Consider the following 25,789-nt stretch of genomic DNA (forward strand, 5'->3'; position numbering starts at 1 on the left):
GTACGTCTACCCACGGGGATCCATTCGAGAGATGTGAAATGCTCACTTAACTAGGATTGTCAGTTCTCAATTAGCAATAGCCTACAGCTGCATGGCCAGAGAGAATTACAGGTGGTAGGTGGGGGTGGCGGGCGGCTATTCTTTTTCTCTTTTTCTCACTCTCTCTCTCTCTCTCTCTCTCTCTCTCTCTCTGCGCACTGTCTCTCTCGCTCTCTCTCTCTCTTGCACTGCACACTGTCTCTCTCTCACTGCACACTGTCTCTCTCTCGCTCACATTGCACACTGTCTCTCTCTCACACGCACTTTCTCTCTCTCACACGCACTTTCTCTCTCTCACACGCACTGTCTCTCTCTCACTCGCACTGTCTCTCACTCGCACTGCCTCTCACTCGCACTGCCTCTCACTCGCACTGTCTCTCACTCGCACTGTCTCTCACTCGCACTGTCTCTCACTCGCACTGTCTCTCACTCGCACTGTCTCTCACTCGCACTGTCTCTCACTCGCACTGTCTCTCACTCGCACTGTCTCTCACTCGCACTGTCTCTCACTCGCACTGTCTCTCACTCGCACTGTCTCTCACTCGCACTGTCTCTCACTCGCACTGTCTCTCACTCGCACTGTCTCTCACTCGCACTGTCTCTCACTCGCACTGTCTCTCACTCGCACTGTCTCTCACTCGCACTGTCTCTCACTCGCACTGTCTCTCACTCGCACTGTCTCTCACTCGCACTGTCTCTCACTCGCACTGTCTCTCACTCGCACTGTCTCTCACTCGCACTGTCTCTCACTCGCACTGTCTCTCACTCGCACTGTCTCTCACTCGCACTGTCTCTCACTCGCACTGTCTCTCACTCGCACTGTCTCTCACTCGCACTGTCTCTCACTCGCACTGTCTCTCACTCGCACTGTCTCTCACTCGCACTGTCTCTCACTCGCACTGTCTCTCACTCGCACTGTCTCTCACTCGCACTGTCTCTCACTCGCACTGTCTCTCACTCGCACTGTCTCTCACTCGCACTGTCTCTCACTCGCACTGTCTCTCTCACTCGCACTGTCTCTCTCACTCGCACTCTCTCTCACTCGCACTCTCTCTCACTCGCACTCTCTCTCACTCCCACTCTCTCTCACTCCCACTCTCTCTCACTCCCACTCTCTCTCACTCCCACTCTCTCTCACTCCCACTCTCTCTCACTCCCACTCTCTCTCACTCCCACTCTCTCTCACTCCCACACTCTCTCACTCCCACTCTCTCTCACTCCCACTCTCTCTCACTCCCACTCTCTCTCACTCCCACTCTCTCTCACTCCCACTCTCTCTCACTCGCACTCTCTCTCACTCGCACTCTCTCTCACTCGCACTCTCTCTCACTCGCACTCTCTCTCACTCGCACTCTCTCTCACTCGCACTCTCTCTCACTCGCACTCTCACTCACACTCTCTCTCACTCGCACTCTCTTTCTCTCTCTCTCACCCGCACTCTCTTTCTCTCTCTCTCACTCGCGTTGTGTCTCTCTCACTCACACTGTGTCTCTCTCTCACTCACACTGTCTCTCTCTCTCTCTCACTCACACTGTCTCTCTCACACTGCACACTGTCTCTCTCTCTCGCTCACACAGCACACTGTCTCTCTCGCTCACACTGTCTCTCTCACACTGCACACTGTCTCTCTCGCTCACACAGCACACTGTCTCTCACTCGCACTGTCTCTCTCACTCGCACTGTGTCTCTCTCTCTCACTCGCACTGTCTCTGCTCTAGCTCACTATCCGTGTGGAGTTTGCACATTCTCCCCGTGTTTGCGTGGGTTTCGCCCCCACAATCCGAAGATGTGCAGGTTTGGTGGATTGGCCACGCTAAATTGCCCTTGAATTGGAAACAATGAATTGGGTACTCTAAATTAAAAAAATATATATATAATGATTGTATCCATAGTTAATATGGGAAAACATTGAATCTGAATGAAAAGGGGCCATACTTAAATTATTTGCAACAATTATCTTTGGACTGTAGTAACCTTTAGTGTTTTAGCTTATGAACTGGCTTTTTTCCTGGAAGTGAAAGAAATTTGCTGAATGTAAAGAATTAGCTTAGTCATCCCAAAATTTTCCATTTCTAAACACAGAACAAAAGAGTTCCATAACTTATTTGCATTAGTTCCGCTGTTTGTTGTATGCCACTTTCTTCTGCCAAGCAATTATCTTATTTTCCTCCTTTTTTAAATATTTGGGTTTAATCAAGTAAGAATTCATAAAATGTTGCCCTCTAGTTACTGATTTTATTTATTTGCTTGGAAACTAGTGGGCGTTTGAACTATTTCTGCATAATGAATAAGCAGCAACACCTAACATAACTGAATAAATACAGTGACTTAACTACTCCATACGGATAAACTAATTGGGCTAATCAGTATTTTTGTATGGCCTATTGTCCTAAAAATGGGGATTAAACCTTATTCCCGCCTTCAAAAGACAAAAGCTGGACAACTTTCCTGGTGTCTAAAAGAAAATTTGTGCTTTTGAATATCAATAGCTACCTGTCGAACTTGGAATACAATTTTACCAGGAATTGATCCTTAATCCTTTACATATATTGACATTTTTGAAACTCCTAAAGTCTTAAAGCTGCCTTCATTTTGCCATTTTTGCCAGCTGTTTTAGTGTAGGGATTCTATGATCAATAACCTGATAATTAGAATTTAAAAAATAAAAGAACTAGAACCAGTGGAGGTCTACTCGGATAAAGTCTGCATTTCAGAGGTGGATCTGCTTAGGGAGCAGCTGTGTTCCTACCCGCCTGAAGCTTGATCCTGTTTATCCAGCCAGCAATGAATCAGTGACAGATACGATAGGCTCACCATGTCATCTGTCTCTCCAGCTGAATGAAGACTAGAGTTGAAGCAACTAGAACCAGCTGCATTAAGAAGTCTGGGCCTCCGTGCTTTTTGCATTTTTTTTGTTTTTTGTTTAACGTAAAGCTGGTAAATTGACCTTTCTAATATCAACAGTTAATTTAAAATCTTATTCCAAAATTACTCGATAGCACATTTAGGTGCAATATAGTTCCAGGCTAGCACACTAAACTGTTCTGGCTGTTCGTTGCACCACTTGAACACTTTTCTTTGATGTACTTATTTTTCAATGATTTTCATGTTCTTCATGTTAAGAGATGGTGCATGGAGCTTCTGTTCATTAAAAAGAAACCACATGTGACTTCCGGTTGCGGCTATGCGGAGCTAAGCCGCACGTTCGGCAGCTCCCGCCAGGAACGGACCTTTGGGCTCTTTTTAGGGCCCCCAGCGGCACTTTTTCGACGATTCCCGGCGTGGGAAGGAGTCAGCAGCAGTTCCCCATCGGTGTATGGCCTGGACCAGGAGTGGGGCAAGTAAGAGAGCGGTGGCAGCGCCAAAGAAAAAGCAAGGGAAGAAGCACAAGATGGCGGCCGGTGGAGACCTAGAGGAATGGAGGCAGTGGGCGCAGGAGCAGCAGGAGACTCTCCAGGGCTGCTTTCGGGAGCTCAAAGTGGAGCTGCTAGAGCCGTTGAAGGCTTCAATTGACAAGCTGCTGGAGACTCAGACAGCCCAGGGGGTGGCAATCCGGGAGATCTGACAGCAGGCCTCTGAAAGAGAGGATGAGGTCTCAGCCCTCGCGGTAAAGGTGGAGATGCATGAGGCACTCCACAAAAAGTGGCAGGAGCGGTTCGAGGAGATGGAGGACCGGTCGAGGCGGAGAAATTTGCGGATCTTGGGCCTCCCGGAGGGGCTGGAGGGGTCGGACTTGGGAGCTTACGTGGTCGTCCTGCTGAATTCGCTGATGGGAGCTGGGTCCTTCCAAGGGCCCCTGGAGCTGGAGGGGGCCCACAGAATACTGGCAAGGAGGCCCAAGATGAATGAGTCGCCACAGGCGGTGCTGGTGCGGTTCCACCGGTTCGTTGACCGGGAGTGTGTGCTCAGGTGGGCCAAGAAGGAGCGGAGTAGCAGGTGGGAGAACGCGGTGGTGCGTATCTACCAGGACTGGAGTGCGGAGGTGGGTAAGCGGAGGGCGGGTACAACCGGACGAAGGCGGTGCTACACAGCAAAGGAGTGAAGTTTGGCATGTTGCAGCTGGCGCGTTTGTGGGTCACCTACAAGGACCGACACTTTTACTTCGAGTCCCAGGAGGAGGCGTGGGCCTTTGTGCAGGCCGAGAGTGTTGGACTCAAACTGAGGGTTGGCTGTGGGGGTCTGTATGTAACTGTGTTATTTTTTGAGGGGGGGGCTTTCTGTTAAATGCTGGTTCTGTGTGGTCTTCAGGGCGGGCGGGGCACTGTCTTTTTGCATGGGTTCGGTGGATGGACTCGAGGTGGGGGGTAGATTTGTAGTGTGGGGAGCTGATGGTGGGAAGGGGGCTGGGGCCAGGGCCTCGCGAGTGGCATGGGCCGACAATGGGAGCTGCCTTAGAGGAGGCAGGGTCGGGTAGGTGGAAAGCGCGGGCTTTTTCCCGCGCTGAGGGTGGATGGGTGCGGGGTTGGAGCTGAGAAGCGCGGGCTTTTTTTTCTTTTTACCCCACGTGAGAGCGGGAGGGGGAGGAAGAGAGCCTGATGGTGGGCATTGGGGAGGAGGGGTAGCCCCACACTGGGAGGAGTCGGAGGAGTGGCGGGAGTTGCCGGGGTCAGCAGGAGTCAGCTGACTTACGGGAGTATTATGGAGGGAGTAACGCGGCTAGGAGGGGGTCCTAGCTTGGGGGGGGGAGGTACCGGGTTGCTGCTGGAATGGCCAGGAAGGAGCTGGAGTATGCAGGGGGGGTTGGGATGGGGGTTTGCCGCTGTGGGGAACTTGCCGAGCGGGGGGTGCTGACCAGTGGCGGGCAGGGGAACGGTTATGGCTAGTCGGTGGGGGAGGGGGGCAGGAAGCCCCCTGATCCGGCTGATAACTTGGAATGTGAGGCGACTGAATGGGCCGGTCAAACGGGCCCGTGTGTTTACGCACCTGAAGGGGCTGAATGCGGACGTGGCCATGCTTCAGGAGACGCACCTGAAGGTGGCGGACCAGGTTAGACTGAGAAAGGGATGGGTAGGCCAAGTGTTTCATTGGGGGCTGGATGCAAAAAATCGGGGGCTGCCGATCCTGGTGGGAAAGAGGGTGTTGTTTGAGGCGTCAAATGTGGTGGCGGACAGCGGCGGGAGGTATGTGATGGTGAGCGGCAAACTGCAGGGGGAGCGGGTGGTGCTGGTGAACGTATATGCTCCGAACTGGGACGATGCGGGTTTTATGCGGCGCATGTTGGGCCGCATTCCAGATCTGGAGACGGGGGGCCTGATAATGGGGGGGACTTCAATACAGTGCTGGATCCCCCATTGGATCGATCCAGGTCCAGGACGGGTAAGAGGCCAGCGGCGGCTAAGATATTGAGGGGGTTTATGGACCAGATGGGAGGGGTGGATCCTTGGAGGTTTGCGAGGCCGAGGGCCAGGGAGTTTTTATTCTTCTCCCATGTGCATAAGGCCTATTCCCGGATCTATTTTTTTATTCTGAGCAGGGGGCTGGTTTCGAGGGTGGAGGATGCCGAATATTCGGCGATAGTTATTTTGGATCATGCCCCGCACTGGGTTTGGCCTCGAGCTGGGGGAGGAGAGAGACCAGCGCCCGCTCTGGTGCTTGGAGGTGCGGCTGCTGGCAGATGAGGTGGGCGGGTGGGTTCGAGGATGTATCAAGAGGTACCTGGAGGCCAATGATAATGGGGAGGTCCGAGTGGGGACGGTCTGGGAGGCATTGAAGGCGGTGATTAGAGGGGAGTTGATCTCCATCCGAGCCCATAGGGACAGGAGAGAGCAGAAAGAGAGGGAGAGGCTGGTGGGGGAGTTGGTGAGGGTGGATAGGAGATACGCGGAGGCTCCGGAGGAGGGATTGCTGGGGGAGCGGCGTAGTCTTCAGGCCAAGTTCGACTTACTGACCACCAGAAAGGCGGAAGCTCAGTGGAGGAAGGCACAGGGAGCGGTTTATGAATATGGGGAGAAGGCGAGTAGGATGCTGGCGCATCAGCTCCGTAAGCGGGATGCGGCCAGGGAGATTGGTGGAGTTAAAGATAGGGGAGGGAATGTGGTGCGAAGGGGGGGGCAGACATAAATGGGGGTCCTCAGGGACTTTTACGGGGAATTGTATCGGTCTGAACCCCCAGCGGGGGGGGGGGGGGGGAATGGGGCGCTTCTTGGACCGGCTGAGATTCCCGAAGGTGGAGGAGGGGCAGGTGGAGGGACTGGGGGCGCCGATTGAGCTGGAGGAGCTGGTTAAAGGGATAGGTAGCATGCAGTCGGGGAAGGCGCCGGGGCCGGATGGGTTCCCGGTCGAATTCTATAAAATGTATGCAGACCTGCTGGGCCCCCTGTTGGTTAGGACCTTTAACGAGGCAAGGGAGGGGGGGTCTTTGTCCTGGGCGCTGATCTCCTTGATCCTTAAGCGGGACAAGGACCCCCTGCAGTGTGGATCATACAGGCCGATCTCGCTGTTAAATGTAGACGCCAAGCTGTTGGCGAAGATCTTGGCCACAAGGATAGAGGACCGTGTGCCGTGGGCCATCCACGAGGACCAGACGGGGTTCGTGAAGGGAAGATAGCTGAACACCAACATACGGAGGCTCTTGAATGTCATTATGATGCCGGCGGTAGTGGGGGAAGCGGAGATAGTGGTGGCGCTAGATGCGGAGAAGGCCTTTGATAGGGTTGAGTGGGGGTACTTGTGGGAGGTGCTGGAAAAGTTTGGGGAGGGGTTTGTCAGATGGGTGAGGTTGTTATATGAGGCCCCGATGGCGAGCGTGGCCACGAATAGGAGGAGATCGGAGTACTTTCGGTTATACCGAGGGACGAGACAGGGGTGTCCCTTGTCCCCCTTGCTCTTTGCGTTGGCGATCGAACCCCTGGCCGTGGCGTTGAGGGAGTCGAGGAACTGGAGGGGACTGGTGCGGGGTGGGGAGGAGCACCGAGTGTCGCTTTATGCGGATGACTTATTGCTATATGTGGTGGACCTAGTGGGGGGAATGCCGGAGGTGGTGAAGATTCTCAGGGACTTTGGGGACTTCTCAGGGCATAAGCTCAACCTGGGTAAGAGTGAGCCGTTCGTCGTGCACCCGGGGGACCAGGAGGATGGGATTGGTAGGCTCCCACTAAAAAGGGCGGAGAGGAGCTTTAGGTACCTGGGAGTCCAGGTGGCCAGGAGCTGGGGGGCCCTACACAAACTTAACCTTACAAGGCTGGTGGAGCAAATGGAGGAGGAGTTTAAATGATGGGACATGTTGCCGCTGTCGCTGGCGGGCAGGGTGCAGTCAGTCAAGATGACGGTGCTCCCGAGGTTTTTGTTCCTGTTCCAGTGCCTCCCCATCCTTATCCCGAAGGCCTTTTTTAGGAGGGTCAACAGGAGTATTACGGGATTTGTATGGGCGCACGGGACCCCGAGGGTGAGAAGGGTGTTTTTGGAACGGGGCAGGGATAGGGGGGGCTGGCGCTACCCAACCTCTGTGGGTACTATTGGGCTGTCAATGCAGCGATGGTGCGTAAGTGGGTGATGGACGGGGAAGGGGCAGCATGGAAGAGGATGGAGATGGCGTCCTGTGTGGACACGAACTTGGAGGCGCTGGTAACGGCGCCGTTGCCTCTCCCTCCAACGAGGTATACCACGAGCCCGGTGGTGGCGGCTACCCTCAAAATTTAGGGGCAATGGAGACGGCACGGGGGGGAGGTGGGGGTCTCGATGGGGTCCCCGATACGGGGGAACCACCGGTTTGTTCCAGGGAGAATCGATGGCGGGTTCCTGAGTTGGCACAGGGCAGGTGTTAGGAAGTTTGCGAGCCTAGGTGAGTTAGAGGAGAATTCTAGGCTCCCCCCGGGGAACATTTTTAGGTATATGCAGGTAAGGGCGTTTGCCAGGCGGCAGGTGGTGGGGTTCCCTCTGTTGCCCCCACGTGGGGTCCAGGACAGGGTGCTTTCGGGGTGTGGGTTGGAGGGGGGAGGTTTTCGGACATATACCAAGTGATGCAGGAGGTAGACGAGGCCTCGGAGGAGGAGCTGAAGGGTAAATGGGAAGAGGAGCTGGGTGAGGAGATTGAGGAGGGGACGTGGGCGGATGCTCTGGAAAGAGTGAACTCCTCCTCTTCCTGTGCGAGGCTTAGCCTCATACAGTTCAAGGTGCTACATAGGGCTCATATGGCCGGGACGAGGATGAGTAGGTTCTTTGAGGGCGAAGACAGGTGTACTAGGTGCTCGGGGAGCCCAGCGAACCATGCCCATATGTTCTGGGCATGCCCAGCGCTGGGGGAATTTTGGAAGGGGGTAGCAAGCATGGTGTCGACGGTGGTGGGATCCAGGGTCAAGCCAGGCTGGGGACTCGCAATATTTGGGGTTGCAGTGGAGCCAGGAGTGCAGGAGGCGAAAGAGGCCAGTGTTCTGGCCTTTGCATCCCTAGTTGCCCGCCGGAGGATTCTTCTTCAGTGGAAGGATGTGAGGCCCCCAAGCGTGGAGGCATGGATCAATGATATGGCGGGGTTCATCAAATTAGAGAGGGTGAAATTTGCCCTGAGGGGATCAGCACGGGGGTTTTTCAGGCGGTGGCAGCCTTTCCTGAATTTCCTGTCAGAACGGTAGGGAAAATAAAAGGCCAGCAGCAGCGGCAGCTCGGGGGGGGGGGGGGGTCGTTTCGGTGGGTTGGGTTGAAGGGACGTGTACATGTGTTCTTTGGTTATGACGGGTGTTAATCTCTTTCTTCTTTTTGTATTTGGGGGGGGGTGGTTTGTTCTTTTTTGTTTTTCTTAATTGTTAATATTTTTGTTTGTTATTAATATTTTCTGTTATTGATATTTTGTGAAAATCTGAATAAAAATTATTTAAAAAAAAAAGAAACCACATAGAGAGTAGAGCTTCACATATATCCAGGCATGCACGCCCATAGCCCAGTGTCAAAAGCAGTTGACAGTATATCTTTATTCTGTCAGCTGCACATTCCACCCCACTGGCACAAGTCTAACAATAATGTCGGCAGTTTAACTCTGGGCAAAATTGTTTCAAACGTTAGGGCTTGCATTAGAAATCTTTTCTGACAGCACCTTTTCTGTTGATGTAAAATTTAGTGGTATTCGTGTATAGCAGTGTTCATGCGATATAACAAGGTTCAGTAAAACAATCGCTTTGCTTGTCAGAATAAATTTCTTTTAATGTCTTGTTGCTTTTTGCTTGTTGTTCAGATATTTCCATGTTTATTAACATAAATATTTTTGACTTTACAGGCATAGATTTTGGTTTAAATAGTAATGGATGAAAATCAAGTTTCTCCAAAATAAAGAAAATACGTTATCTATTTGGTACAGATGCCAACACCGGAGAGTGTTTATGACAATTATCAGTATAGTTGTTTGGCAGAATGACAGCTAGCTAGGCCTTGCTGCAGGTTGTAATAAACATACAAATACTGTGTTTTAAACTAGTAAAGCCTAATTTATTATTTTCAGCGAAGGTTCTTGTGTCATGTTGACACCTTATCAAAAAATTGTTACAGATCCTCTGATCCAGCATTCCTTCTGGAAAAGCTGAGAAGTATGCAGGAAATTGAAGTGTCTCCTTTTGGGTGGGATGAGAGTTTGCATTGAAGTTTGAAGTGCACATTGAGGGAATTTTCAGGATTGTTTTACATTTTATTCCATGCAATTCATTGGATCAAGCGTTCTTATATTTAATTCAGAATGGGAAAATATTTGAATTCTGGTGATTACTGCAGTTGAATACGCCCCCGTTTTACTGAATTGAACATGCCTCCTTTAAAAACATTTTTGAGGAAGTCCGTACCACCTTTGCTGGCCATAGCAAGATGAATTGACACTTGATTTTGTTGTATTGAAGCTGATTTAACAGTAGTAATAAATGGAACCAGGACTATCTGAACAATGCTGTGAGGGAAACTAAATTGTAGATGTTAATGCTCACGTTATTGTGAATTCCTGATGACTTACTTCCCAGACATCAAAATTGGAGAATCATAGAAATATAAAATTTGCAGTGCAGAAGGAGGCCATTTGGCCTATTTGATCTACACCGGCCCCTGAAAGAGCACCCTACGTCAGCCCAACATCCACCCTATCCCCATAACCCAGCAACCCCACCTAACCTTTGTACACTGCAGGGCAATTTAGCATGACCAACCCACCTAATCCACACCACATCTTTGGAATGAGGGAAGAAATCAGATCACCTGGAGAACATGCAGACTCTGCACGGACAATGACCCAAGCTGGGAAATAAGCACGGTGCTACCCTGCTGCCCCTATGAGGGAGATTTTTGAATTGGGGCCCAAAATGGAGCACAATATAATTGGTGAGCTTGAACTGCCAAATGAAATGAAAATGAAAATCGCTTATTGTCACGAGTAGGCTTCAATGAAGTTACTGTGAAAAGCCCCTAGTCGCCATGTTCCGGCGCCTGTCCGGCGCCTGTGATGAATGTAGAAATTTTTATGTATTTTTATATTCTGTGGCAGTAATGTCATTAAAAACCCTGGTTCAAAATACATGGTGTGTCTACTAAAGCTATAATTAAAGAATCGTAAAAGGTGACGTAATTATTTATTCCAACTATATATTTGGTTATGGATAAAGGGCTAATGGAACATTGTTTATATTTTGGATGGTTCTCTGGAGCGTATATAATTTATGAGGGATTGTATTCAGTGTTAGCTAACTAGGTCATGGAACTAGATGATGTCATTAATAGAAGGAGCCAGGTCTGACTGTAGTTTTGCAGTATTTTACAGCATTTGAAGTTGAACAGCAGTTTTACCAAATGTTGTTAGGTGGAGCAGAAGTGTACTGGCTCTGCTCTTGAAATATACTCTCTCTACAGATATCTCCACATCTAAGCAAATAACCTGTTTGGTTAACTTTATTTATCAGTTGCATTTGAATGTGTTGGGTTGCTGAAGTGGAATTAGTAGCAGATATGGAACGGAAGTTCAAGTTTTTCCCTTTTATTTAAAAACTATTTAACTGATAATTGGAAAGCTGTTTATTTGATGTGACTAATTCTGTGTTTAAATTGAAGTTTTAACATAAAAGATACCGATTGGTTAGAGTCATCACTCCTGGGGTGAAGTATCCTTTCCTCGCAGTTTTACAAATAGAAGAATTGTTTGGGGGCCTGGTCCTGTGTCCTAACAATAGTTGGGGTCTGGTCTGGTATCATAAAACTATCCAAGGCCACAGTTGGAAGGTCTAATCTCTTTCAGTTTTGACCTTCCTTTAATGTTTAGAGTCAAATTGCGCTTTTCAAGCAGTGCACCGATGTAGCTCAAGTTAGGTGTGGCAGAAAATCATTCACTTGTGCATAAAAGAAGGGAGACAGAAGTAGAAAGAAAGCATTACATTTTTCTAACATCTTTTATGTTCAGGACACATAAAGCACCTTGTGGTAAATTAGTTACTTTTTTATGAACTCTATTTACAACAATATTTATATTCACGAAGGAGACATAGTGGCCAACTGCTCCCACAATCATAATTTACACCATGACCAGATTATCTGCTTTCAGCGTTGGTTGAAAGATAATTGTTAGGCGGGACACCAGTAGAAACTCTCCTGCTCTTATTCATCACCCGACAGGTCGCAGTTCTGACAGTATAGAGCTTCTTCGATTCTGTACTCAAGTACCACCCTAGATTATGTGCTAACCCTTCTGGAATGTGGCTTGAAACGCACATCCTTTTTTTGAAGCAATTTTATTCGAAGCATTTGAAATTTTATTCAGAAAAAAGTGCCATAGCATCGAAAAACAACCTACACAGATTGCACTCCAAAGACCTAAATCCCTCCTTCCCAGCCCCTGCCCCATTTTCCAACTATAATTACAAAAGAATCCCCTCCCTCCACCCCCTGCTGATGTTTCACTACTCTTTAAAGACGTCAATGAACAATCTTCACCTCTAGAAGAATCCATCATCTATGCCTCTGATTGCAAACTTTATATTCTCCAGGTGTAAAAACTCCGCCAAGTCGATCAGCCACACCATCACTTTAGGTGGCTCGGGGTCCCGCCACCCTAACAGTATCCAACCTCTGGGCCATCAAGGAGGCAAAGGTCACATGACAACTCCTAGATCTTCCGTAACTCCAAATATTACCACCCACTGTTTCGGAGCCATCTTCACTCTCAGCACCTTTGACATAGTTCCTGCAAAGGCCTCCCAAAACTCCTCAACCTTCAGGCATGCCCAAAATATGTGGACAAGATTCGCTGGTCCACTTGCGCACTGCCTGCATCTAATCTCGCCTCCAGGATAGAACTGACTCATCCTTCATGCCGTCAATTGCGCCCTATACACCACCTTGAACTGGATGAGACTCAGTCTCGCATATGAGGAGGATGTGTCTCTCCATCCCCCCCACATCAGGGCCTCACTCCATAGTCTGGCCTGTACAACACGCTCTTCTCTCCCTGTTTACGTTTTCTTTCCTCCACTGAAGACCGCCCTCTCCATCAACTCCCTATATATATCCGAGCACATGTCCTTCTGAATCAGAGGTCCAGTGTGCTACCTTGGGAAAGGATGATGCTTAGTTGCATTTTTGAAGAGCCTCCTACCTGGATAAGGTGGATTCAGGTGGTCATTGTGTCTGATGAAATAGTGATCATTTCAGAGAGCCTAGGGTATCATACTTTTATGGAACAATTGCTTTTGTATGGAGGCTTATTAATGACGAATCTTGTGAGAGATATGATGAGTTGAGTAACAATTTAAAAATTGCGTTCATAATGTAGGTGGAATAGTCTGTACCAGCTCTGTATCATTTATAATCTTTGCCACCAAACAAATTTTCCTGTGATAAGTTTATTTTAGAACAAAGGTACCGTATAATTATTGTGCTGTGTTTTTATTTTGTAACCTGTTTAGTTCGCCATAAAGGCCGGGATTCTCCGTTCCCCTCCGCTAAGACCGGAATCCCAATCGGGCGGAGATTCCCATGGCAGGACAAAATCGTGATTCACTCCTGGCGGCAAACCGGTCGGGAGTTTCCGTACCCACCTGGCTGTCCATGGCAGGTTTCCTGATGACCCAGTCGGGCTTCCCGCCCTGATTTGGCTGGACCATACAGATAGCTGATTAGAATTATCTTACATGTCATTACCAGGTGGGATGCACCATTCACTGGTCTTCAGCTGAGATTCCTACTGGCGTTGATTAGCACAAGTGTTGAGGAATGTGGACCTGGTGACTTGCAGTCCAAGGGGTGGCAAAATGGTAAATACCCTCCAAACAGTAGCAGTCAGAGTGCCGAGGGGGGTCCTTCCTGGGAGGTGGGTGTCAAGGAGACTTGTGTTCGGCTGGAGTGGTCTTCCAAGGTTCTTTTGACAGTGCTCGCCATCTGCAGCCTTTAAACCCCTTAAACAGTCACTTAGTATGTTAAAAAATAAAGTTTGCTCATCATTCAGTGAAAGTGTTCATATCTGTAGAAACAAATCATTTAAATAGTCAGTTTATGTGTAGAAGTTAAAGTTTTCCTGTAATAAAGTAAAAATGTTCTCATCTGTACACCGATACCATTTGACGTCACGCATTATCTCATGAATACCCATCCCTAGTAATAAAGTGAACGTGTTCTTTTCTGCACCCCTATAACCTTTAATAATTCTATTGTATGTCAAGTTTAAAGTTCCATGAGATGAAGGTAGAATAATCCCCTTAAAATAGTAGACACCTTTAAAGTGGTTTGCACACAGTCAGTCTCTTTGCCTTTTGAAGTAAAGTCAGAAGTATATAAGTCAGTGTGCATGGCTAGGAGGCTGAATGCATTGAACTTGATTTTTTACATTGAATTTCACTCTCCATTGCCTGCTAACAGCATTGTGATTGCCAGCTTGCTGGACCTTCAAAGGGTAGAATCAGGTTGTTTATTTTTATAGCTCTGCAGAGATTCGTTAAGTGAGAGTCAGGGTAGCAGCTGTTTTTATAACTTTTTAAAAATTAATCTGTTTCTGTGCTCAGAGAAAATGAAGGGGCAGCCTCCAAGTTGTTCATTCCTCATTCCTTTTTGTTGGGGGTGGGGGTGGAGCTGAATGGGGGGCTGAAGGGGATACTGAGGGGTTGGGGGGAGGGGAGGGGAGGGGGGGCTCGCCAGCGATTTAAGAGTGGGGTGGTGCCCTGCCTGTGTTCCGGTGTGGGTGGGGCTGCAGCAGCTAATTAAGATTGGTCCGAACTCAAAGGTGCTGGACTTGTCTGAGAGATTAGTTCCTGCATTTCTCAGTTGCAGCGCGGTCCCTGGAATGCCATGGATTGGCACAGAGAAGACTGTTTTCCCAAAAATCTTTTCCAAATGCGATAGAATGGCATATAGAGGTCGCTCCTAGGGCCAGTAGGAATTGCTCTGGTTTCTCCACTGGCGGGAGCACTTCGATTCCGGAATGGAGAATCCCGCACAAAGTAATAGAAATAATAGCAGTAAGTTATGGCGGAAGCAGAATAGTTTTAATCCTGACCTTTTTTGACCGTTTAAATGGATATCAGTAAAACAGTTGTGTAAAGTGGCTAATTAAGAGATATCTTCATTCTGCTGGCCAAATTTCATTGTTGGCTACTTTATTGTACATTGTAATTTTCTCCACGTGAATCTGCAGATGGTTTTCCATACCTTGTTTCTGCTAGTACTGGCTTCCTGTCAACAATCTACTCCTTGGCCCTATTTATAGCGTCATACTCAGCAGAGACAAAGCTATGGCCAGAAATATTTGTTCCGTAAAGCAATGCATGTGAATTTAAAACACAATCTGTTTGGTAAATGCTGGGTATAACCACAGTTATGTGTTTTATTATCATGGATACATGTATTATGGGTTAGAAATACAAGATTTGACTGGTTAATATTAGTTCCTCAGATGAGAGATTAGTTGTTTGTAGACTGAAAGCAACCCCAAAGGGTAAAACCTACCTGTTTTTGTGTAACGCATAGTGAACATTTAGAGGAATCTTTCTGGGAATATTGCCCTGCATGCTCAATGGGAAATATTCAATATAATTAAAGAGTCAGGCTTGCCTTTGCTGACTTAAACTCTGGTAATATAAATGAATTGGTTGTGCAGTAATGGGTGTTGTCAGGCATCATTTACAAGTCATGACCTTGGATTTGACAAAATCTAAACCCATTTCTCAAAGCTTATTTTTCAAGGACTTGAGAAACTTCGAAATAATGATGCAGCAAAGATATGTTCTTGTGCAAAACATTCCCTGCTGGAGATTGTTTTGACAAGAGAAGGTTACCAGTCACAGAGTTTTCTGGATTTGACTGTTCTGGTGAACATCTTTTTCAAATGGGTTTGTTTCTTTTTACATAAGTGGTATGATAATCACAGTTCGGATGATGTCTTAAACCTGAACAATAACTTTCCTTTTTCGGGATGTTGATGTTTAGCATTTTAAAACACGATAATCGTGTTCATTCTAGTCTCGCCTCCTGTTCGGACTATTGAACCAGATTTTCTCTCCCACCATCAGGAAAATTGACCACCATAATTTTATATTAAAAGCACAAGTGTTCTATTTTAAAATCTCTCCTTTTCAACAATTTTTCACGTTATCGGAAAAAAAAATGATGGTGCAGTATTAAAGGAAGCTTGTGTTAATTGATGGAGCCCACATGATTTATATTAGATTAGCTTTGTTAACGGGATGATAAAGGCTCAAGTGAAAGAAGGGTCAAAGGCAGGTCAGTGAGTTTTACTGTACAGAGCACGTCGCAAACTTTGGAAGCTACAGTTTTGAAAAAGCTGGTGGTTAATGTTATTTGGAGAGAAAACAGCAAAACTGAAAGGCATTTCCATACCATTTTACAGAAATGATCATTTAATTTCATGGTTCCAGCGATACATCATGCGTCACTGAATATGTCCCAGTAGTTGAACAGCATATAATTATTATGGACAGTCCAATAATTGGTTTTAGTGTTGGTTCAACCAATAACATACAACCCAAATATGTCACAGAAAAGAAATGTACTGGCAGATGGAAAGTAAATAACTTGGATTTTAACCATTCATCAGAGAAGATTGTGAAAACAAAAGTTTTCTTGCCTCCAAAATTATAGTCTACCTATTGTGGGAGTAGAATACTGAAACCTTTTCCTTCACATACCCCCCTCAATATGTAGTGCTCAAAATCAATTTTAAGTAGAAGAATGATACAGAAAGGATTGCTAAAGTTAAAATACCATGAATTTGCAGGCAAACGAGAACTACTAATGGGAGCATTGTGCCTCCATTTGCATCAGCACCAGCTGTCTTGTTCTAAAATGGATAGGAAAGTATTAAGGAATAAAGACCTCAAACATGGTAACTGTTAAAACTATTTTTGTTTGGCAAGAATGTGCATCCATACACAACAACAAATAATCTGCTCACTGGACTCCAGTTCAGCTTCTGCCTGGATCATTCAGCTCTGGTCCTCATTACAGGCTGAGTTCAAACATGGATAAAAGAGCTGAACTCCAGCTTTGACAAAGTGTTACGCAGACGCAGCATTTTCTGTTTTTGTTCCAGAGGTGAGCTGAGAGTGATTGCCCTTGAGATGCAGACGGCATTTGACCAGGTATTGCATCAAGGAGCCTGAGAAAAATTGGAGTCAATGGGAATCGGGAGGAAAAGACTTCGCTGGTTGTAGTCATACCAAGCACAAAGGCAGATGGTTTTGGTTGTTGGAGGCCAATCAGCTCAGTTCCAGGACCTCACTACAGGAGTTCCTCAGGGTAGTGGCCGAGGCCCAACCAGTGGAGAGTTTACCCCTGATTCCCATTGACTTCAGTTTTGCTAGGTTCCTTGATGCCAGACTCAGTCACATGCTGCCTTGATGTCAAGGGCAGTTACTCTCTGTGCTCTGGAGTTTAATACTTTTATCCATGTTTGAATCAAGGCTGTAATAAGGTCAGGAGCTGAGTGGCCTTGGAGGAGCCCAAACTGAGTATCAGTGAGCAGGTTATTGCAAAGCAAGTTCTGCTTGATAGCACTGTTGATGACCCCTTTCATCATTTTACTCATGATCGAGGGTAGACTGGTGGGGTTGTAATTGGCCAGGTTGGATTTGTCCTGATTTCTTTGCACATAACATACATGCACATAACATACCTGGGCAAAGCCACATTTCTGGGTGGATGCCAGTGTTGTAGCTGCTCGAGAACAGCTTGGCTGGTGGAGCGGCAAGTTCTGGAATGCAAGTCTTCAGTGCTATTGCCAGAATATTGTCAGAGCCTATAGCCTTTGCAGTATCCAGTGCCTTCAACCATTTCTTGATGTTATGTAGAATTACTTGATTTGAAGACTGGTTTCTTTGCTGCTGGGGATGATCACCTCTGAAGGAGGCCAAGCTGGATCACCCATTTGGAACTTATTGTAGATGCTTCAGCCTTATCTTTTACACTGATCTGCAGGGCTCTCCGATCATTGAGGATGAGGATATTTGTGGAGCCTCCCTTTCCAGTGAGTTTTATTGTCTGCCACTATTCACGACTGGATGTAGCAGGATTGCAGAGCTTAGATCTGATCCCTTGGTTGTGGGATCGCTTAGGCTCTTGCTGTCATTTGCTGCTTATGCTGATTTGCACACAAGTAACCCTGCGTTGTAGATTCTCCAGGTTGAACCCTCATTTTTTAGGTATGTATGGTGCCCTTCTGCACTTCTCATTGAACCTGCTATGTGTTGTACTTATTTTTAGACACAACAGAGTTGTAAACAAAATTGATTTAGCAGTGGAGTGGCTTGCAGCCAAAAATGCAGGCATTAGTCCTGGCATTAGATTCAGAGTTGTTTTGTTTAATATGTTCCGATAGCTTTTTGTCACTGCTTTCCCTTTGCCTGAACTTGTTGGGGAGTTGTAGTATTAGTCTGTAGTTATTGGGGTGCGACTTGGATTCTGTTTTGCAGACTTCCACCCAGATAAGACATTTCTGCTTCAGGTGAATTCAGAACACCAGATATCACCATGGACATCCTGCCTCCAGGGCGAGCAGCTTTTCTGGAATCCGGGTTTTGCAAGAAGTATTTGGTATTCTTGACTTATTTCCATTTGCCTGATAAGAGTACTCAACAATCCTGCCCTGTTCAGGACGTGCCACCTATACAAATATTGGGCGCGATTCTCCCAGAGGGGGAGAAATCGTAAGGCTGGCGTCAAATCCGGGCGGGTTTGACGCCAGCCCCCCCCCTCCCCGACCGGGAACCGATTCTGGTCCCCGGTCGGGGCTAGCATTCCGCCGCCGTAAACTCCTGCATCGCGGGCTTAACGAATTTCGTTAAGCCCGCTTGCCAGAGTTTGTGCCGGCTGACGCGTCATATGACGTCAGCCGCGCATGCGCGGATTGGAAGACTCCAACCCGCGCATGCGCAGATGACGTCATCGTGCATTTGCGCGAAACCCGCGCATGCGCGGGCCGGGATGCCCCTCAGCCACCCCGCGAAGTGATACAGCGGGGCGGCGGAGGGACAAAGAGTGCGCGGGCATCGGACCCGCTGCCCGCGATCGGTGGGCACCGATCGCGGGCCCATGGCACCCTTGGCATGGCCGTGGTACTGCCGTGCCAATCGGTGCCATGGTTTTAAAAATCGGGACTTTACGGCCGTTTTTACGAACGGCCAGACCAGGTGTGTTTGCCGTTCGTAAAAACAGCCGTAAAGGGCTGGGAACTCGGCCCATCGGACAGCTGAGAATCGCTGCTGGCCGTAAAAAAACGGCGGCAGCGATTCGTATCGGGAGTCGGGCGTGGGGGGGGGGGGAGAATAGCGGGAGGGCGTCGGACTAGCGTGGCCGTAAAATTTTACGAGCCACGCTATTCTCCGCACCATCGTGAGTGCGGAGAATTGTGCCCATTGTAAATGTATCCACTGAGCAGATATTTTGAAGGGAATTGGAGCATAGTTGATGGTGAGAGCTTAATAGTGGGGATCTGCTTGTTATCTGCTACTGTGGCCAAAACGTGCACAAAATAGTTGTGCATAGTTTCCTCAGCAAGGCAGTGGTGAACTAAGAAGCACATTGAATTGTTGTTGTTTGATTTCATGATTCTACCGACAGGCTCTGAAAGTTAAATGATATAGAAAGTGAGTGTTGCAGTCACCTTCACTGGCAAAGCCCAGCTTGTTTGTAAACAGCATCTGCAACAGCCAGCAACAGCTGCTTATTTGATATAAATGATGAGTCTTTGAAATCACACTGCCAGCAGATTCTATTGCACATTTTCCTTCTCATGTTTCTTTCGCATCTTGCCACCCAAAACCATTCCGGCCATTTTAAGTTTTGAAATGCCTGATTGGAGGCTGTGTTTTATACTCTACCATTACTAACACTGTTGATCAGGGATATTAACTGCAAAGAGGCTTGATGTGGCTTCTATTTCAAATAATTTCTCCTGCCATTGAGCTTGCAGTTTTCATTATTGATCCAGTTTCCATTTTATAATTGTAGTTAACTAGTTTTCTATTAATTAAAATTTCAGTTGTTAGCTTATTTGTATTTATTTAGCATGGCTCACTTGAGACGGCACGGTGACACAGTGGTTAGCACTGCAGCCTCGCAGCTCCAGCACCCGGATTCAATTCTGGCCTTGAGTGACTGTGGAGTTTGCACTTTCTCTCCATTTTCTCTGGGTGCTCCGGTTTCCTCCCAGTCCAAAGAAGTGCAGGTTAGGTGGATTGGCCGTGCTAAATTGCCCCTTAGTATCCAAAACGTTAGGAGGGGTGGAGGTATGGGCTTACGCAGGGCGCTCTTTCCAAGGGCTGGTGCAGACTCGATGGGCCGACTGGCCTCCTTCACTGTAAATTCTATGATCCGAGGCATATCTTGCATTAAGGGGCCCAAGGAAACAACCCCCCCTGCCAAAAAAATTAATCCTGATGAAATTTGTCCTGCTACTGAAGAGGAGAAATGGGTACAAGAGCACAATGCAGAATGGCACCATTCCAAGACATAGTTTAGGTTGGGGTTGCTGCTGCAGTAGTTTTCCAAATTGTGCAGTAGTCTTGTTCATCCATCATTCTTGTGTTTGACTGACCTATAATAGTTCCTGGTTCTGCAAACCCTTTGTTTTAAAATTCTCATCCTTAGGCTCAAATTCCACCCCACCACCCCCCCCTAGTCTCATCCTCACTTATATCTGTCACCTGTCACCTCAAACCCATACAAAAAGCTCCATATTCATTGTCACTGCTGCTATATGTCTCAAACTAGACTGTTCTGAAACCTTGCATATCATATGAGCTGAGTATCTGGCCACTTACTCAAGCATATCGACTTCCAGTTCCAAAATATTGCTCACCCTTTGTACCTATCTCAGTCAATCGGCAGCTGCAATCCTTATCTGTCGGTTTGTCACATTCAGACTCGACTTCCTTTTGTAAAATATTTCTATTCAAGGCTTTTCAACAAAAGGATAAATATACTGAATTTCAGAAGAACATCACATCAACCCAATAAACAGCCATAACCTCCCCCCCCCCCCCCCGTCCCCTTGTCACTGACCACCAGCCACACCCCACCTCACCCATTTTAACCCCCTTACTCCCTTGCTGACTCTTCAATCCGCCTTGAAGAAATCAATAAATGGTTTCCACCCCCGGGGTTAGCCCTTCTATCAACCCCTGCAGAGCAAACATAATCTTCTCCAACCTCAGCAATTCTTGCTTTCAGTGGCTCTGAGTCCTGCCAACACAACAAAACCCATATCTGGGCTATCAGCGAGGCAAAGGCCAATACATCGCCGCCCCTCCCCCCCCCCAACCCTCCTGGGTGTTCTGACGCACCAAATATCGCCACCCCTGGACCTAGTGCCACCCTCACACCCAGATCCTCAGACGTAACACCTTGCTACAGTAATCTGAGCCCTGTGCACCAATTTAAACTGGGTGGGACTTAACCTCACACAAGATGTGGACACGTTCGCCTCCCCGCAAGGCCTCAGCCCATGTCCCAGCCCCCACCTCTTCTCCCAGCTCCTAATCCCATTTGACCTTCACATCCTCCACCAGGCCCCCCCCCCCCCAATCATTATCCTGCAGCATCGGAGGTGGCAACCTTGCGAATGACGGCATCTCTCTCCTCACAAAATCCTGAAACTGCAGGTACCTGAAACCATTTTTCTTGGGAAAATCATACAATTCCTCCAGCTCCTCCAGCCCCGCATTTTTCTCCCCATAAACCAGTCCCTGAAGTACTCAATCCCTGCCTGCCTCCACCCCTGGAACCATGCAACCAGTCTCGCCGGCACAAACTTATGGTTATCGCAAATAGGCGCCCACAGCAACATACCCACTGACGACAAGTGCTGCCTACACAGCCCTCACACCCTTAAAGCCGACACCACTATTGGGCTATCAGCGTACCTGGCTGGCAAGAACGGCAAAGACACCAACAACAAAGCCTTCGAACCCGTTCCCTTGCACGATGCCGCCTCCATCTGTCCCCAACCTGACCTCTTCTCCAGGGCCCATTTCCTCACCATCGCAATGTTTGCAGTCCAATAATAATTTATCAAATTCGGCAACTCCCCCTCCACCCCCGTTCCAAAAAAGCCTGCTGCACCCTTGGGGGCTTCCCCTCCCACACGAGCTCTGAGGTCAATCCATTGACTTTCCTGAAAAAAGACTTGGAGACAAAGATAGGGAGGTTCTGAAAGACAAACAGAAACCTAGGTAGCACCGTCATTTTCAATGTCTGCACCAGCTCAATCAAAAACAATGGCAAAAGGTCCCACATCTTAAAATCCGCCTTCATCCCCAGGCCAAGTTCAATCTATGCTGCTGGGCTCAGCTCCGCGCCACCTGGATACCAAGGTATCTAAAACTCGCCCTGACCACCCTGAACGGCAACTCCCTAATCTCCTCTCCTGCCCTCTGGCATTGATTAGGAACACCTCACTCTTTCCCATGTTCAATTTATATCCTGAAAACCAACCGAATTCCCCAAAAATCTCCATAATTGCTCCAATGCCGCCTAACGGGTCCAGAATATATAATAACAGGTCATCCGCGTACAATGAAACCCTATGCTTGGCACCTTCCGTTCATCCCTCTCCAATCCCTCAACACCAAAAGCGCCATTGCCAGTGGCTCTATCGCCAAGCTGAAAAGCAAAGGGGAGTGCAGGCACCCCTGACTTGTCCCACGGTGTAGCCCTAAGTACCCCAAACTCACTCAGTTCCCCTGCACACTCACCACCGCCGCCTTATACAGTATCCGGACCCAATCCACAAACCCCTCTCCGGACCCAAACTACCCCAGCACTTCAAACAAATACTCCCACTCCACCCAATCAAAAGCCTTCTCCACGTACAACCCACACTGCTCCGGGTCCTCATCCTTTTTTAGGATCAGTATTCCCCCTGCGTCATTATACGCAGTGGCCCCAGCTCCGCACCAGACATTTTTCAATCTGGACTGGAAACCCGTCCTGTCTCTCCCCCCCCCACCCTCCAATGCTATCCATTGCAGTGGTCGACACGGAGCAGCTGGTGGCGCTTTCAAATAACAATTTCCAGCAGCAGAGGAAAGCGGCCTTGGAAGACCTGGCTAAGGTGGTGGAGCTGCTCGGAGCAGTGATCGAGAAAGTGGGGCAGAAGTAGGAAGCTCAGGGCCTGGCGATTCAGGAGGTGGTGGGAGAGCATGAGGAGCAGATGGCCTTGCTGGTGATTCTGACGACCACTGGATGGGCACCTTGCCCTCCACCATCGTACCCTGTGGCGCAGCATGAAAACCGTCCTGCTCCAACTGCTCTCTATCACATGGCACTCCTCGTCCTTTGATCCATACACCAATCTCACCTTCCCTGAGCACTCGCACACCTTTGTACTTAAAAAAAAAAAACCCAAAACGGGTGGGGAAAGACCAACAAAATGCTCCTTGAATGGGAGCCACCAACTGTGGGACCACTCACTCAATGGCCACCACCTGAAGTCCAGACTCGATTTTTCCAATGGTCTCCAGATAAGCCTTTGTAAATTTCCCCCATCCAAAACTCTTAACCTATCAAGTTTTTATTTATTTTTATTTCTCTTCCCTTTAGTGTTCTTTCAGATTATATGCCAGGCTAGCTATTCAACAAACCTGTTTTTAGATTTCTAACTGTAGCACTCTTGAGTGACCTATTCTTAGGAAGTTTACATTAATATTATTTTAACATATGTGTATAATGGAAAATGATCACTAAAGGTTTAAACTTGGCATGGGGATTCAATGATTACATTTACCAATCTGCCGATTAATGCATGTACTGAAACATGTTGGTTCAGACGTATCTATAAATGTCGCTTCAAATATTGTTGCACACCGGCAAAAGATGTTATGTGGAATGACTGTGTCAAAACAGCTCATTGAAAGCATTACAAAAGCCTCCTTTGGAGTTTACCAAACCTTCAGCTAAGATCCTCGTTTTTTTCCTACGTTCCTCCCTCCATGTGTGAAAGTATCAGGCTGCATTCTGCCCACAGTAACATAATTGAGATTCGGTAAGAAGTCTTACAACACCAGGTTAAAGCCCAACAGGTTTATTTCGAATCACTAGCTTTCGGAGCGCAGCTTCATCCTTCCTAAGGAGCTGTGCTTCGAAAGCTAATGATTTGAAACAAACCTTTTGGACTTTAACCTGGTGTTGTATGACTACTTCTTTTTATTTATTTATTTTTTATAAATTTAGAATATCCAATTCATTTTTTCCAATTAAGGGGCAATTTAACGTGGCCAATCCACCTAACCTGCACATCTTTGGGTTGTGGGGGTGAAACCCACGCAGACACGGGGAGAATGTGCAAACTCCTCACAGACAGTGACCCAGGGCCGGGATTCAAACCCGGGTCCTCAGCGCCGTAGGCAGCAATGCTAACCACTGTGCCATCGTGCCGCCCTGTATGACTACTTCTTACTGTGCCCACTCCAATCCAACGCTGGCATCTCCATATCATAGTTGATATGAGTAGCTTTGTATGTGGGAACCATTGCTTTGCCGTTCTCTATCACATGTCACACTTCCGCCTCTTAATACCTTCCTGGACATACTTTATAATTAGTCTATCTTGATACGATTTTTCTTATCTTCCAGTAATATGCAAAAAACATTGGCTGGCAAAGTTGAGTATCAGTCATTCGACTTTGGATGTTTGAATTTATAAAATTTTGGTGATCATTATTTCAGCTTCAAACTATATCTTTTAATTACTTTTTGACTGTCCAGTTCAGCATCTGAAATACAAACCCTGAATCATACTGATCTGGTCCATTTGTGTGGGATCGCTTGGCCCTGTTTATAGCATGCTACTTTGCTGTTCTGCATTCATGTCATCTTGTGTTGTAGCTTCACCAGTTGGCATCTAATTTTTAGGTATGTTGATGATGCCCCAGGCATGCACTTCCAACGCTCCTCATTGAACCCAGATTGGGTCCCTAACTTTGTGGTAATGGTAGAGTGAGGGATATCCTAGGTCGAGAGGCCCAGGATGTGATAGAATACAATTCTGCTTCTTGACCCGCATGGATGCCCAGTTTTGAGCGACTAGGCCTATTCTGAATCTGCCCCATCAAGCACGATGGTAGTACTATACAACATGATGGAGAGTACAATACGCAATACATCTGTACTCTTGCCACCCTCCGTGCTTCTTCCAATGCGTCAGGCTGTTGTTCGACTCAGCTGAGGTACAGCTTTCCAAATATTGACAGTTCCCAGATCTTAGTGAGGTGGACTTCCAGGGTCAGTTGGGAAGTGTGTGCTGCTTTCGCTTCTAGTGCTTGCGCTGATGTCGGGAAGCTCTTCTGGTTTCTTGTTCAATTTTTCTGTAGGGGCTTGATACAATAGAATGGTTTGCTAGGCCATTGCAGAGGGTGGTTAAGAATCAACCACACAGCTCAGAGTCTTGAGGTTTTTTTAATGGAAGTGTGGGAGTGTTATGATTGTTATTACTGATACTAGCTGCTTATTTCAGATTTATTTATCAATTGAATAAGTTTCCCAGGTGGTAGAATGTGGACTATGTCTCTGGAGCATTAGTTCAGGCCTCTTAATTTATCATCCTGTAACATGAATACTATGCTACTGTTTTCCAAATCAGTCATTCTATTTTGTTGAAGGTGAAACAAAGGTGATGCTGGCACTCACTTTATTATGAATTTGAAAATATAGCACCCTCTAGTGCAGAGACAGCAAGTCTACTGGCGATTATACAGATTGATAGAAGTGTGCTTTGCTCTTCAGAGATTTATTGGCAAAATTGGGCAGAGACTGGAAATGGGTCCGGGGGTCATGATGCAGGATTACTCCACCCACATTGTACCGAATGCAGGCAATATGGAAATGTAGTGCTGCCTGCTAATTCAAATTATTTCAGCTTGTAGCCAACACTAATTGGGCAGTTGAGAGCCTGAACATCTGATCACGGGGGAAAAAGTCATCAGCGAGGTTAGTGTGAGTTAAACCTAGCTTTTGATTCTTAAAGTCAATCTGCATCTCTTAAAGGAGTGGTGCATTGTGGCTGGACAAGTGCTGGAAGTCAATCCAGAAGTGATTTTTAATGTGGGACACACTCAATAATGGCACAACATAGCGGTGATGGGCTCCAAGATGTTTTGATGCTGTACCAGAGACCTTGATGGCAGAGTTGGAATTGGCAAGAGATGTGGACAGCTATACAAAGGTCCAGGAGGCCCTCTAGGTAAATATTTGAAGACAGCAGAATCAAATAACTATGACAGACAATGATTTCATTTCATAGAATTTACAATGCAGAAGGAGGCCATTCGGCCCATCGAGTCTGCACCAGCTCTTG

At 47.4% G+C, this 25,789-nt stretch overlaps 1 protein-coding gene across 4 annotated transcripts in view; it reads left to right on the top strand.

The window, feature by feature from the left end:
- The window catches only part of LOC119973102 (microphthalmia-associated transcription factor-like), a 400,216-nt gene that overhangs the window by 140,014 nt on the left and 234,413 nt on the right, over nt 1-25,789 (top strand). The window contains exons 1-2 of one of the 4 annotated variants that reach the window (XM_038810645.1): nt 17,603-17,639; nt 17,910-18,030. The exons of 2 other annotated variants lie outside the window; for them this stretch is intronic. The gene's annotated coding sequence lies outside the window, so the exon portion shown is untranslated. Of the gene's footprint in view, nt 1-17,602; nt 17,640-17,909; nt 18,031-25,789 lie in introns of those variants that run through there. One more of the 4 variants, XM_038810638.1, reaches the window with a different exon arrangement.

This window comes from Scyliorhinus canicula, chromosome 11 (genome assembly GCF_902713615.1).
Source record: "Scyliorhinus canicula chromosome 11, sScyCan1.1, whole genome shotgun sequence".
NCBI classification, from domain to species: Eukaryota; Metazoa; Chordata; class Chondrichthyes; order Carcharhiniformes; family Scyliorhinidae; genus Scyliorhinus; species Scyliorhinus canicula.